At 33.6% G+C, this 16,488-nt stretch overlaps 1 protein-coding gene across 2 annotated transcripts in view; it reads left to right on the plus strand.

The window, feature by feature from the left end:
- LOC111003498 (histone-lysine N-methyltransferase PRDM16) overlaps nt 1–16,488 on the plus strand; it is a 114,696-nt gene that overhangs the window by 28,760 nt on the left and 69,448 nt on the right. The gene's annotated exons all lie outside the window — the stretch shown is intronic.

The raw sequence follows: 16,488 nt of genomic DNA on the forward strand, positions 1-16,488 counted from the left end.
TTTTCCTTCATACGAGTGAGTGTGGTGAGCTAACTAAGCCAGCCTAGCTAATCGGTGTTACATGCACACAAAGAAAGTCTATTGGTGCACAGCATGGAATCGAAAAACCTGAAGGTCACCATTAGTTCAGCACTGTTAAATTCAAACAAATGTATGCACATAAAGGCCCATTAGTATAAAATCCCGAAAATCCTTTAAAATATTATCAAACACAAATGATGACGAATATCTGTTGTGAGAGGTCAACTTAATCTGGTCGATGTTAGAACAGAGGTTAGATGTCAAAGAAATCTGCCACTCAGTAACAACGGCAATAAATGTGCGTAATTGATTACTGGATATAACAATATCATCGGTCAATGTGTTACATAGAGTATAGACAATATTATTTATGGTTATATAAATACAGGTTATATCTTAGAAATGTTTTTTTTTTTATTTAAAAAAAATTTCGAACTTGTACAAAAGAGAAAAAGTACTAAGCGAATTGATAATTAACCTGATGTTTTGAAGTCTATAATCATAAACATAACTTTTTTTTATACCGTAAAATGTGAGGTTCGTCTTATATCAACTCGGTTAATTTATTCTTTACTTATGTCTGTTTTAAGTTATTGCTTAATACGCTAACCTATCCACATCAATATTACAAATCTTTTGTTTTTTTTAATATATACATTGACTAAATAATCTTATTTAAATCCCCTTGTGAGATACATTATGTTCCATGCAACGCCCAAGTAAGAAAAACCACATTTTCCAATACTTTTATTAAGTTAAATCTGGTACATTATCAGTTACATATATTAGAAAGAATGGCGTTACTCTACATTCTTATAAGAAAACCGTTTAAGGATAGCTCAGTTATACAATTCAATTTGTATACTGTTCTGTATTTTTAATTAATAATAATAGAAAATATATTTATATGTTTTTATAATAACTTCTTCATTTCAGATTATAGTCAAATTTAGTTACGTCTTTAAAACGCCTGTGGTGTGGAACCTTATTAGACATATTTTGTTTAGAAAACGAGAGAGTACTGGCCACTTCTGCCATAATATTCTTAATAGATTCTTTAGTAAATATTCCGCTAGTTAAGTCACGACTGTTCCTGAAACGGCTTCTAATTGGAAGTATAAAAACAAACGTAGTTATTAGGTGAAACAAACCAATTTCAGATCGCATGCCACTGTACTATCTTACTCCCGGTAATAACACTGCTATCAACTTTCAGGTAATTTTGTTTGACTACACCAATTCTTAAGGATGGCATTATTCCAGTAAGATATGTTTCAATATCGAATTATTTATTTTAATGATTATTGCTATAAGGATTTTTTATAGCCTTCCTGATGCTTCAAACAAAAGGCCAGGCATTGTCTAACCAAAAACTTATATTGCCGTTTTCCGCTCTCCTGATCGATTAATTCTTAAAAAGCTGGCAATGCACTCGCGAGCCCTCTGGCATTAAGAGTATCCTTTTGGCTCCTGTTTTTACAAATATTTTTATTTATATGTGGAACCAGACCACACGATGTATTACAAAATAAAATAAAGTTGGTAAGTCAACACATTTGCGAATCACTGGGCATGTCTCTATGTGCGGTGGTATCACATAACTTCCGATGGGTATCCTGCCCGTTTGGCGAGTGTTATATAATAAAAATCTCATTATGTGGAACCAACTGCTTACTGCACATGTATTTTCGAACAAAATCGACTTAGGGTCCAAAGAGCATTTATAAAACTTAGTAAACCGGCAACATTTGCGAGCCCTCTGGCAATGTGTCTATGGTCAGCGGTATGACATAACATCAGAAGAGCCTCGTTTGCCCTCTGTAACATAAAATAAAAATATTTGCAAATTTTCATAGGCATAAGTTTAAATTACATTGGGATATGACTGAATTGGTTCTCGTCGTCGTATTTAAAAAAACTAATTTCCTCAGAAATACTTAAGATTTTATAAACAACAGGGGCACGGTCAGACCGAGTGTTAATTAAACAATAAATAGCCAGCTCCAACGATTATTATATTCAAAAGCGGCAGCTTTGAATTCGCATCACTCTCCGGTAATGTGTCAACACAAACGCTTGACGACTTATTCTGGATTGTTCTGGACGTTAAGGGTAATCTTAAGATTGGGAATATAATACCGATGCTTTGAGTATTAGGAACACTATTTAAAAATACTGGTTCAGTGTGAAGGCTGGACAACGAATAATAAAAATAAAAAAATAAATAAAAAAACTGTGACTAATATGTATTTATATGTAAAAAAAAGTATCATGAATTGCTAACATCATACTTGGTCTTTTGTAGTAAAAATACTACTTAAGATTAGCAAGTACTTACAAATAGATACTGTAATAATAATGTACATACACTACAGTCAACAGGAAGCACTGCTATCAGGATATGACGTCATCACAGTGACGTAGGTAAATCAAATTGTAAGTATGTCTTAAAATAAACATTGTGTTCATATTATGAATAATGTATAATTAGGAACTTCAACTGATTTATTGAACTATAGTTAAACGCTTTGAAGATGTTTTCTTACGCAATCGCATTTTCAAAATCACAACGATATAGTGACGTTATCGTCTAGTTCTCGTTACCAGAATAGGGCCGCACAGTCATTACGTCAGCTCGTTACCGTTCCCTAATTGCATCGGGTTAATATAGACTTTGTTAAATAAAATCTCTCATCTCCCCTCCAGTTCTTGTCGAGTTTTTTCGTTATTTACCGCGCTGCAGATGCCCTTAATGACGCGTTCTGAAACTTACGATGACACTTGGCGTTGCTCGGCTCCCGGATGTTAATTGCGCAAGAAATTAAAGAATTTTCATTCTTAATGTGAAGCCCGGGGGAACGGTTTATTCGACAATAGTGCGACTAGTGCTTTGTTTTTAACGTTAACCCGTAAGATAATGTTGATATTTTTTTATAAACTTTTTATTCAGATCGACTTAGGTACTTACATTAACAAAGATCATTATGTTAAATTATTTATATAATATACACTTATATAATAACTAACCTTAAAATTTAATAATTAAAATATATAATTAAAAGGAGTCCCTTTAACCAAGGTTCCGAATATACTAGCAGCCAGTGTCATGTCTACTTTGAACGCACGCACTTTTTGAAGTAATAAGGACAGTCAAATTTTTCAAGCTTTGAGTGTGGGATTGTATTTGAGTGTTGGCCTAGGCTCATTCCTGAGACCATAGCTTCAAATCCCGGCTATCATCCAATAGTTTTTCTAGGTGAAGGAAAACTTCTCGAGGGAAAACGACATGCCTTAGATCCAAACCGTCGACAGAAAGCACAGAATGGTTATGTCCATTAGTATAACAGCTGCTTAACTAGCATTTTTCATTAAATGTGTCTTTTTCTCAGTCATATACTTACGTTTCGACAAGTTGTCCTAATTGGCAAGATCATCCTGTCACAGAATTTTAGATCTTAAAGCAAAATCCAGAATTTCCACTAAGCGCTAACGATGATTCAATTCTTACCCACTTCCTAAGTATTACTTTAAAGCGCGCATAGAAAAGAATCTTTTGCAGCCGTTGCGTCGGTTAACAGCTTAAGCTATCACTGTTCACTTGATTAAATTAATTAAAGGGAATTCAAGTGATTCGTTGCGTACTTAAGATTTGTGTGTAAGTTGCGTTACGGAGGCAGGGCACCACGTGGTTAAAACATTATTCCGTCAATCGCGATCCGAACGATCCTTCTCGACTATTGCCGGGGCAATGACGAGAACATAGACATGAATATTATAGACTAGAGTAGTTACTATAGTTTAAGAAGCTGTTATTAACATTCGTTTCTACACTTACGCCCGAACTGAATAATTCTATCGATCCCAATAACCAAACCTGACGAAGACAATCCATTTTTGGCGACGGATAGAATGCAATATCTTCCTTCTATGTGGTTGCATTTTAGACAGTTAACAGTTAATTTTTGATAATCAACGTAAACCAAATAAAGTAAATAAAACCGTACAAATAATATTAAAATATACATGTGATTTGTGTAAAACATATCAAATAGCTTTTTAATTATTTTTAAAATCTGTCAAATTAAAAATTCATTTTATCATATAGGTAACATAATGTACACTTATGAACTTCAAAAAAAAAAGAAATATACATTAAGTGCTTGTAATTTTACATTTACTGCCAGTTCTCAAATCAAGGGCGTAGAACGGTAGAGAAGAACTGGCAATAAAATCCCCGCCACTCTTTTTAATCGCCAAGTTTTTTCTTTTACTCAACGTTTGTAAGGAGCTGCAACCATTACACCATGTTCTTGTATAAGTTAAAATCTGTTAAAATAATTAACTGATTAGATTAAGATAGGATATAGGCACAATTGAACTATCATTTTCATACAAAGGTCTATCACAGTCACCGATCCGACCTACCATGAATAACTTATCGTATCGTATCGACAGATGGCTATTACAATCCGTGGATTGGTTATTGGCTCACATTGCGTGAAACTAGCAGTCCACTGAAGTATTTCCTAACCGAATTAAAATAAAATCCACAGTATTTATTTTGCAAGTATGAGTAAATTTCATTAATAGTTTTTGATTTGATAAGAAAACAGTATATTAACGGTATAGTTATAGGCTTATAAGTAACGTAATAATTACATCTTATCGCTGGAGACAACGGTATCTCGCCATTGTTATCACAATTTACATGATTATCTCAATTCGATTCAAAATGCAAAGAACTATTTGTTGTGTTTTGGAAAGATTTAATAATTTTATATATATAAGATTGTAGACTATTGTCTATCAAATTGCTTATTTTGTTACAAACTATGAATCCTGTGTCTTGCGTAAAGCACGTACTAAGTAAGGACTACATATTAAGGTGAAATTTGGCTAGATAGGAAAAAAATACTCCTCATGTAGGCGATCTATTTGCCGGCCACAATATGCATTTCTAATAACCCACTTGCAGTAAAAGAAAACTTTAGGGACAGGCCTCACATTTCTATATCTGTTTCGCGATTATTTATTTTTTCCAATAGGCAAGGTTATCCTTCTGTGCCTGACAAGCTTTGTTTCCTCACAAGTATTTCCTTCACAGTACGAACGAGTATATGCACAGACAAAATCCATTCGTGCAGACAGGGTTGGAATCTACGACTTTATTTTGAGTCGTATGCTGAGGCCGAAGCAGTTCTATGCCATGAGTGGCTTCGAACCATCATAAAATACTGAAAGTTTTGAGAGGTGTAGTGTGCAAACTTAGTGTACTCCAAGAACCGGGATTCTTTGTACCTATGGAATATGTGACGGCGATGGCCTAGGTTATTTGCGATACCAAGGGCAAAAACCAGTCTGTTGCACAGATCCCCGTTATCCAGGACGTTGCGCCTGCTAAATGCTGTCTCCGATACATATCGATATATTTATATAATCGCAGTGTGAAATCACAGTAGCGATATTGTGTATATTATGTGTTTAATATTATATATTTACTTTATTATATTTTATTTAATGTTTCTTGACATTATCGTATTGGCATAGTGTGTAAGGATAATGTATGTATTTGATAAATAAATAAAACCAAATAACCATCATATTAAATATCAAATTAAATATTTTCAATAGATTGTCAAGTCTATTTATCGAAGCTCTGTATCACGATGGCAACTAAGACGTTCAGTAAGACTGAATCGTGCGAAGTTGACGACGTGATTGGCGCCCTACTTAATTAATTCAAGGGCCCTCTCTAATTAATAACAATAATTCGAATGCGAGTTGTCGCTTTGATCCAACAGATGTCGCTCACTCGACAATCGACATTATCCGCGACGGTCTCGAGAATTAACTTAATTATTTTGAATACTGTTAATTGGACAAACTTTTGGGATATAAAAGCTTCAGACGGTTGTAACTTCTGGGACTTAGGGAGAATTGTATTGATTCTTTCTTAAGTGGTGCTAAAACTGAATATTTGGCGACATTCATCAAGGTGTATGCAAAATCTATAAATACATGTATATTTGTATTATTCAATGGGATATGACAATATTAGAATTTACTGTGTTCGGATGAGTTGTAGGTGTCTGCAGCTGAGTTTCATCATCAAGTCAAGGCAGAATACAAAATCTGTAATACCTTGACGTCCGTCGTTTCACAACTGAGCATTTCTTATGGCAATTTTTCCGCGGTCCACCACTATGTGGAACCAGCTGCCCACTGAAGTATTTCCGAACAAATTCGTCTTAGGGGCCTTCACGAACCAATTCTTAAAAGGCCGACAGCGCACTTGCGAAAATATGAGGCACAAAACAAAGAAGAATAAAACCTGATACAATTGATGGATGTGTTTTATGATAGATGTAGAAAAAACTTAAAATCATTACGTATCCCAAGAAGCAAATCAAGAGATATTTTGTATTAGCAGGCCTCGATCTAGCCTCCATTAGCACTATATCAAAATACCAAATATCATAAATCCCATGCTTCACAACACGGCTGTTTTATTAATAATTTTCAAGGCAAGGCGGACAAAAGAATTCCCGGCAAATTTATTAGATGATAGAACGCCAAGTGCGTTAAACGGAGCTGGTCAAGTATGTATAAATCCAGACATCCATATATATAAATAGCTATTTCAAATCCAAAAGTATGTAAAATCGATTTGTTTATAACGCTTTCTAATTATTTCGACAAAACCTGACTTTGTGGAGTAAATTGCGTATTTGAAGCCTCACAAGTGACGAGGGTGATAGATCAAAGGTCTTTTGTTTTATCTCCACATGACAGACTCAACCTTTCTTGGCTTCTCCTCTTTGATTTTGAAATGTTATTTCCATCAAGCTTTTTTTTGAAATATCATCTAAATATATAAATAATTTTTGAGAAGTTTTAATAAGGCATATTGAACGAGGTATTTGCTATATATAATATGTTATGATTTTCTATTTATATTTATTTCTATTATAATTATATGTTACGTTCCTCTAATAGATGCTTTTTTATGCGTTTAGGATCGGTATTAAGTTGTAAAATGTGGCTGCCTGAGTCCATACAATAGTCTACCTCCCTGACATCATTTAAAACTCTTCTACATAAACATTTCTTACCCATATCCTATTCTGCTAATTCGTGACTTTTGTAAAAAAAATTGATTAAGGTTCTCTGTGTTCACCCATAATATTTTTTTTAGTTTTTTTCCTTGTTATCGATAAAGCCACCAGTTGCATCCCTTATAATTGTTTCTATAAACGTCGAAGTGTAAATAAATTAATATGTTCAAATACCTGTGATATACACTTTTAGTTAAAAATTTTAATTGTACATCTTACAATTAAATTTTTTTTTTGCTATCAGAAGACTTCCGAAGCGAAGTTGCACGAAGCGATCAGAAGTTCCTTTATCTGTGTTATTCGCTTTACTTCGTATGTCATAATTACGAAAACAGATATAAAAATAAGTTTGTCGTTTGATGTATTTATTAACACCAAGAGCGATTAATAGGGTCATTATAAATAATGGATGCATTTATTTCATATCTATTTGCACGGGACATGTGTAACTTAATAATTTTATTGTTCGGGGTTTGGCCCACAATTGCGTGAATTATTATCAGTAGCGGGACCATGGGGCTTAGTAGGGTTGTCAATTTGTATAATTATTATAATATGTTCAACCAATTTGTATGAAATCTCGAGATTTAACTTTTATGAACCATTGCCACACTGAATATAGTTATAGTAATTTTTGTATTAATTTCACGACAATTCATAAAAGTCAGAAAGTCGTATTAACTTTTTTTATGTACCTACCAATTGACTTACGAAAAATAAAACCCAGTATCTCCGAGTGAAGTTCTCTGTTCTACCCACGTTTTTAAACATTTGAATTAATTAAAATAACTTAAAACACTCTAAATAAATACGCATTTCAGTTCTGGCAACCCTAATTTCTAACACTGTATCGCACCCCTGCTCGCGGTTTAAATATAATAAATGATGAATGGAGTAACAAGTTTTTGTTTCGGATACTAATTTTTATCTTATATTCAAAAATATATTTGATTGTGGTACAAAAGGAATGTCTCAGATCCGATCACTAAGAATCTTTGTCTTTTTCACTTGTCTTTATTTCAAAGGATTCTTTAGTAACTTCTTAATTCTTTCAATAAATATTTCTATAATCTATAAATTATATTTCTACGTTAATATCTTAAGAATATAATGTATATGTCAAACTGTTGGTTGTCTTTTGAAAAAAATATGTTTTATATGACAGCAGCAAACGGGCAGAAGGCTCTCCAGATGTTAAGTGATACCGCCGCCCATGGACACTTTGCCAGAAGTCTCGCAAGTGCGCTGCCGGCATTTTAAGGATTGGTACGCTCTTTTATGCACTCTACGTTGCATTGGTTCCGGAGTAAATCGGTGGACAGCTGGTTCCACATAGTGATGATACATGTCAAATCTGTATAATGGTTTGAATACTGAAATACTCTACTCTGGTGATACTGGTGAAATTTTATACTCTGCCTCGACGTCAAATAATGAACGATCTAAAAGATTTTGTATTGGAACTAGCTGGCTCAATGTTGCACTTGCGTTGTCTACATTACTCCATTGTTTATAATAAAGATGATCTATAGAATTTGGATAACAAAACATCTTTAAAAAAATACGTAAATAAATCTTTAAGGAACTTTTTAATTTTCGCTATCAAAGATATTACAAAGATTACCCCTTCCTTTCGAATTAATCTAAAAATCCGAATTACAGGATCATTACTCTCGTGCGTCTAAATCGACAATATCTGTAACGTCGCGTTCTCATAATCCCTCAAACGCCCACATTCGCGTGAGAAGTGATTCGCGCCGGGGTCCTATCGACCACTTAGCTGATCGTGTCTTAGTTGAGGGTTGAAAGTTAATTCATGTTTGATGTCATTTAATGTGATAGGGAATGTCACTTCATCAATTCCATCTTAATGGTTTTCCTACGAATAACAACTAACTGTAAGATATCATTTGCCTCAAACAAAATCGTAAAGCACCATTCCACTGTATTAATGTTATCTCATTTTTGACGTCCTTGAGTGATTTAACTGAAAATTTTCAGAGTTTTTGACAAAATATTTTATTATTAAAACACAAAGATGTCTTTATTATACGGAAATTATTTTGTGCCGTCAGTAAGACTCGTTTTTCTAAAATTTTTTTAGATAGTTTTGGTTTAGCTTGTACTACTTTAGTGTGTTCTACCTTTATAATAAAGGTTAATGCGATAGTTTAACACAAATAAAGAGTAGTAATAATCTAACTTTCACCAAGGTCATAAATACATATGTCCGCGAAAAGTGTGGTACTAAATTTTTAGTTTCTAGACATTCGTCGAAATTACCACCGTAATGTACTAATAGGTTACCGTGTTGAACCTGTAATGTACATTTTTAAACTATTTACACTAAATACAATAAGTGAATAGAAAAAATACTACCTAGTATTGTACTGAGTATCGTAGTAATAATAGCATTATCTTCTTTTGTTTTTTTATGGGGCATACGGGCAGAAGGCTCATCTGATGTTAAGTGATACCTCGCGAGTGCGTTGCCGGCCTTTTAAGAATTTGTACGCTCTTTTCTTGAAAAGTAAAACTTTGTTCTCAGTATATAAAAGTGCAATTAAAAGGTTTTTCTTCATATACTTTAAAGGCCTTAGGACAGAGTCTTTAAGTCGTCATAAATGATGATTTTCTAGATTATGAATAAATATCAATCTTTTCGATTAACGAATATTGCTCCATGAGTGAGCGTTTAAGGTATGCTCTCATCTCCAAGATTAAGAAGACTTTAAGTGCTGTTTTCAAAGCCCAATGACATTTTTTCATTATTTTCATTCATCGTACCTACTAGAACCTTTAATTGTTTATAAGTTGTATTGTTTGTTAATAAGAAATTGATCAGCTGTGTGCTGATTAGCTGAGACAGGTATAAGACATTAAAACCATTAAGATTTGAGGGTTTAATCGTACGCCTAACCGTTTGCTCAATACTAATTTTTATTTAAAAAAATTAGTGTCTATTTTATCAAAGCAACTTTAGTGACAAAATGCGAAGCATACAAATCTATTCAAATTCCATAGACATCGTTATTATTGAAACATATAAAAATTTGACAGACAAGCGTCCCCTTTATTTTTAAGTTTTATTACCCTTTAACATATCGCGAGGGTCATGGGGATCTTTAAATTAGCTATTATAATATTAATAATAATAATTTCATACTAGCTGACCCGGCAGATTTTGTTTTTGTTTGATAGTTCTAGTCTATATGGAGAAACAATGTTTGATAGTTTATCTGTTGTCGACTCCTGAGAGTTAATTATTGTATAATTATAATACAACATCAAACAGTTAAAAAAAAAACAAACCGGACTTTGGTTACTTGAAACGAGAAAGACATAAACCAAATATTAAAGTATATTTATTCCTTATATAACAAAGGGTTCTTAATACAAAAAGGAAAATAAATCGATTTTATTTTGAATTCTATTTTGTAGCTATGTCAAATTTTATGTAATAAGTTTTACATCGCCTCTACAAATCAAAATGCATGTCCGGCTGTAATTTTCAGCCAAAAAATGTCTGATCAAATCCGGTGAAAGCTGATAATGTTATCAATAAAACAGATGTAGACATGTGTGTCCCCCGTTCCGAATATCAACATATAAAATTAGGGTGAAAAGCAATAATATTGTCGTTTGATCCGAGATGACAATAAATCATCTAATTTAGCGGCTAAACGCGAACTCCGAACAATTCACAGTCGGATTTACCTTCAAATGACAGTTACACATGCTTATTACGATTTCCTAAAATTAATATAAATGTTATGGCTTTAGTAGAACTCGTGATAACTCATATATTGTCTGTTTACTTCACCATAGTTAACTTTTTTTATAGAACAGTGGGCAAACGGGCAGGAGGCTCACCTGATGTTAAGTGGTACCGCCGCCAATGGACACTCTTAGCAGTGGGCTCGCGAGTGCGTTGCCGGCCTTTGAAGAATTGGTACGCTCTTCTGATGGACCTAAAGTTGAATTTGTTCGGAAATACTTCAGTGGGCAGCTAAGTTCCACAAAGTGGTGGTGCGCCGCAAAATCTGCCTTGAAAAACGCTCAGTTGCACAGTTTGATTTGTCTGTTTATTTTATTTATTTATAGCTTACATAGAGCCAAATTTACATACTATAAACATAATCAAAACAGCGGATTAGGTATGAGATAGGCTACAATGATTTCTTTGAAATTTATCAGTCCGTTACTGAATGTATTAGCTGTGATAAACATCAGAATGGGAGTCCTGCAAAAATTAGGATGCGGTGTTATTTTTTTCTACCATTTTTTTTTGTCATTAACAGTCAGAGAGCCTTTATGGTTTTTGATTCCATGCTTCTGTAATCAAATCTCAAATTAAAAAAGTCATTTAATGTTTGTAAACAAGAAAAACTGCTTTTGAAATGAGTAGATAAATTTTAATTCGTTCAACTGATATTTATTTATATAAGTTTACCACATTGTACGTAATTTACCTACAGTATATATTACAAGCTCTTTTATCTAATGTAAAAACAATAGAACTACTAGCAAAACAGCGGATTAGGTATGAGGTAGGCGCTTTAAAATTCTTTGTTTTGGTCAGCCGACTACCGAATCTGGCACCGGATATGTACTGATTAATCCGTGAAGAATTCGAAAGAGAGGCCTAATATTGTATTTACAATTCATTACGAGTAAAAAAGAGAGCAGATTTTTCAGTAAGTGTTCTAGAATCGATTATATAAGTGTGTGCATCGGTACGATAGCTTGTAAACATGGACCTGAACAATGGGAAAGGCGTCAATACAATGGACAATGCTTACAACGATAACTACATCCATCTATACGTGCCATAACATTGTGTAATATGGTATCACGTTGCTACTTCAGTATATACAACTATTTTAATCGACGATAAATTAACAGCTGAGAGCAGGTACAGAAGAATGTTTTTGCCACAGTATGTTGTAGCAAAATTGAAGTAAATGTTTTGAGGACAATGCGTTCGAGTCAAATTAATTAGTTTTTTCAATACAAACACCGCGCACCACCGCTTTGTGAAACCAGCTGTCTACTGAACTATTTCCGAACCAATTCGACTTAGGGTTCTTCAAGAAAAGAGCGTACCAATTCTTAAAAGGCCGCAACGGACTTGCGAGCTCTCTGGCATTGAGAGTGTCCATGGGCGGCGGGGCGGTATCACTTATCAGGTGAGCCTCCTGCCCGTTTGCCCCTGTTCTATAAAATAAAAAAAAACAAACAAAAAAAAACCTATTTAAGCTATAATAATACTACAATACTTAAAACTACTAATTGAGTGAAATACTAAAATTATTGTCATAATGCTTGTCAAAATACATTGAATTTCTATTATTAAATAGTACAAATTTAAATAGTATTACAAAGTATTATTCCAGAGGTGATCTTAGGTCTTAGGTTTAGTTTTTAAGGGACAATAAGCTGTGACGTATTTATGGATTGAGCTAAGGATCTGTTCCGTGTTCATTTGTTTTTTCTGATAAGCAAGGACGGGCGTGTGTTAAATGTACAAACATACATAATTATACACGTCTGGGATTCGGACCTACGTCCTTAGAAATGAGAGTCGCTGAGCCAGTAGGCCACTGATCTTCAGATTTAAGAGATAAAATTTAAAACACAAATCTAAATTATTTACAATATAACCTATATAATAAATAATTTAATAAATACATAATTTCGGGGGTGTGTTGTGTGTATTGTAAAAATCTTGTGCATATATTTTTTTATAGAATAGGAGGCTCACCTAATGTTAAATGATACCTCCGCCTATGAACACTCTCAACAGAGGGTTCGCGAGTGCGTTGCCGGCCTTTTAAGAATTGGTACGCTAAATTTATTTAAATAATTTAAACCACATTACTATTAGTTCATATCTTTGTTAATAGCAGGTTATCACTAAGACTGAAAATAGTTATTTTTCCACTAAATCAATTTAATTAAGCGTAGAAGGGCATATAATAGAACAAATTGTGTACAGGTCATCGTCCCATGATACAGTTATTTTCCTATTTAGGTTTTCCTTTGTTTTCATTTCACCCAGTAATAGCAGATGTCTATAAAAGCTAATATTATCGAAGGCGTGGTCGTAGTAGATAAGTAGATTTGTGACAAACCGGTAACGACAGACATAAATTTGTGTCGGTAAACATCGTTACTGCAGCTTAGCTTCCGTACAAATAAGGGCCGAGCGAATGATATTCGGGGTTTAATATTGCAGCTAAACTGTTGATATATATGAAAAATATATGTGTATATGAATGCTAAAAAAATGTTTGAGAGGGGGGTAATACAAGAACATACAGAATATATTGTTAATAATAATATTTCAAGGAATTAAGAAAACCCTAACAGGTATTTTTTACTTAAAAGGGTTCCAAATCTTACATCTAGGAATGAAAATAAATAAACATTTTTTTTTTAATTTTTTTTTATTATAAGAAAATAAATAATTCGAATAAATCGGATGGTTTCCTACTTTCCAAGAAAAACAGAATCATGAAAATCTGTTCTTAAACGACGAAGTTATCAGCGAACACGCAAAAATATAAATTGAATTGAGAAAGCTCCTCCTTTTTTGAAGTAGGTTAAAAAGGGTTGAAAAATAAGAGGCTGTTGTAGCATTAAACAATGGTGAAAAAGCTGTGATTCTAGTTCTAAATTCTAACTAAAACGCAACATCGTTTCGTGATTTATTTTCTAATAGGTGATCTGCCTTTTGTGCCTGAATCTGTTTCTAAATAAATAAATTTGTGACTGTTTCATGATCATTTTTTTAAAATCTAATAGGCAAGTAGTTGATCAGCCTCCAGTGCCTGACACACGTAGTCGACTTTTTGGGTCTAAGACATGTCGGTTTCCTCACGATGTTTTCCTTTACCGTTTGAGCAAATGTTAAATGCGCACATAGAAAGAAACTCCATTGGTGCACAGCCGGGGATCGAACCTACGACCTCAGGTAAGAGAGTCGCACGCTGAAGCCACTAGGCCAACACTGCTGCAGGTTTCTAAAAAAGCTATTAAACCAACACTGCACAAAACTACTCACTACTACTTGTAAGGTTAAATTTGGTTGGATCTCATCTTAAATGTTTTAAATCCAAAGATATCATTTTAAATATCGTCCATGGCAACTAAGATACACACAATAAAATCGAAATACCAAGAATTAATTAAAAAAAACTCCAATCAATACAAAGCAATAAAAGCAAATGATCATTTCCTCTGAGTTCCCTGACCTGGTGCAGAGGAAGACGAAATGACCCCACAAAAGTTTAAAAGAACATCCGTATTGCATACCGGAGCGACGCGTGCGCAATCCACAATGCAACGGAAGACTACCGCCCCCGGCAGATGGCGTGCCATCTTGAGACGGGTTTCTAATAAACTCGGTTGCTAAGTGGTTCTGCCAAACCGCCATTAAGGCTTACAATAATAAAATAGAATTGAACATATTTCTATATGAATTAAGTAGTTTTGTTGTTTATCGATGTATTAAATACTGTTCTCGTCATCCAAGTACCTATTGTGCACTCTGTTACTTCGCTTCTTGTGCTAGTCGTTTCTTTGTCTTCAGCGCTACAAACACGGCGGTAAAAATTAAGATACACCATTATATAGCTGTTTTGTGTTGCTGTCGCAAAAGCTGGAAGTGCTAATTCTATTCTTAAATTTTTTTTTCCGGAGATTTTCAACTTTCCCCAAAAAGAAAAAAAGAGTGGGCAGGTCATAAAGAAGGTTGACTGATGACATGATAAAAATAGCAAGAAAGACTGACTTTTGACAAAGATAGAACTAGAAATGGTTTTTTATGTAACAGGAGGCAATACGGACACAATGCCAGAGGGCTCGCGAGTACGTTGCCGGCCTGGTTTGTCGCTATGCCTTTATTCTTCTTACCCGCCTTTGACTTACGAACTGGTAGTAAATGTAAATTTATATATTAACCCTCCTTATCTGACTTTATAAGTGTACTTGTTTACCTATATGAATAAAGTTTGAATTTCAGTTAGTTATACATAAAATCTTTTATAAAAGTTCCCAATAAAGGTATTTCCTGATTATATGATAACATATCAGCGAATTATATTATGTAACGTTTTATTATATTAAATTGATATGAGCTATCGCTACTAATTATTATTTTTAATATTCGTAAAAAGTTGGTAATTCCTATGAGAGGAATGTTATTATTTTATTTAGCTGTCCGCATATATTGTCATACAAAACTTTATGTGAATTGAAAAATTTCGATAGAATAATCTTATACTGATGACTTTGTTAGTTTTAAAATGCCAGCCGAATGGAAAAGAAAGTTGTTCAAACAAGGATTTCGACGGGCATAGATATAAAATCATGAATGGAGAAATTTTTGTTATTTAAATCTTCTAAAAGACCTCTAGCTTACCGTTATAGATTTACTGCCTATTTTTTACACTAGTTTGACTTGTGAAGATGACTAATTATGACCTCAGAGATACGGTCTTAAATATACAAATATTAGGTCCATTTTCCAACGTGAAACTGCGGGGTAAAATTAATTATATAAGGAATAAATATTATCACATACAATATTAACTTACAATATTAATTTCAACCAATGCCAAAACGGAAAGTTTATTGTGCAACAATACATACTACAGTACTTTAATTATTTACGCAAAACGGACCAAATTTGCGTCTAGTTGCGGAAAATGAGTCCACATACCCAAGTATAAATAAATTTCGTTAATATTTAAAATGCAAGAGACTAGCTGACACAGGGAATCCTAGTATAGAGGGTAGTGCACTTTTTAAAAATAAACATCCTTTTTCATTATGTATAAGTTGTCTTTAGGTTTTAAGACTTCATTTCTCTTCTTTGATTTGAATGAATTGTGTGAGTAATATTTTTAAGATTTGTGGGAAGTTTATTATATATCCGTGCGCCTTTGTAGGTAAACATTTTTTTGCCGTAGTCCGTACGTATCCTAGATAGTCTTTTCTTTTTCTTTCTAAAAATTACAAACGAAGAGTTACAATGCTATAGAATTGTCAGATTTGTTTTTCGTTTTGTCGAGTCGTAGGTACAACAATTTTTATATATCGTATGAACAAGCACGTTTACTATCAAATCAATGCCAGCCATCTGTACCATATTAAAAAAGTTAGCGATTATTATCTAGTTGATAAAAGAGCCTGGGGCTAGTGCTGGGCAGGTTACTAATTAATTTGCTATATTTGTTTTAAAATAAGTATTCTTTGATGATTTGCTTTTTAAAAGAGTACCTACTGAGAGTTCTTTACGCCGGGTTTTTCTCTCGGCCTACACCCTCTTCTTTGCCTACAGGTTCAA

The sequence above is a fragment of the Pieris rapae genome, chromosome 21, assembly GCF_905147795.1.
Source record: "Pieris rapae chromosome 21, ilPieRapa1.1, whole genome shotgun sequence".
NCBI classification, from domain to species: domain Eukaryota; kingdom Metazoa; phylum Arthropoda; class Insecta; order Lepidoptera; family Pieridae; genus Pieris; species Pieris rapae.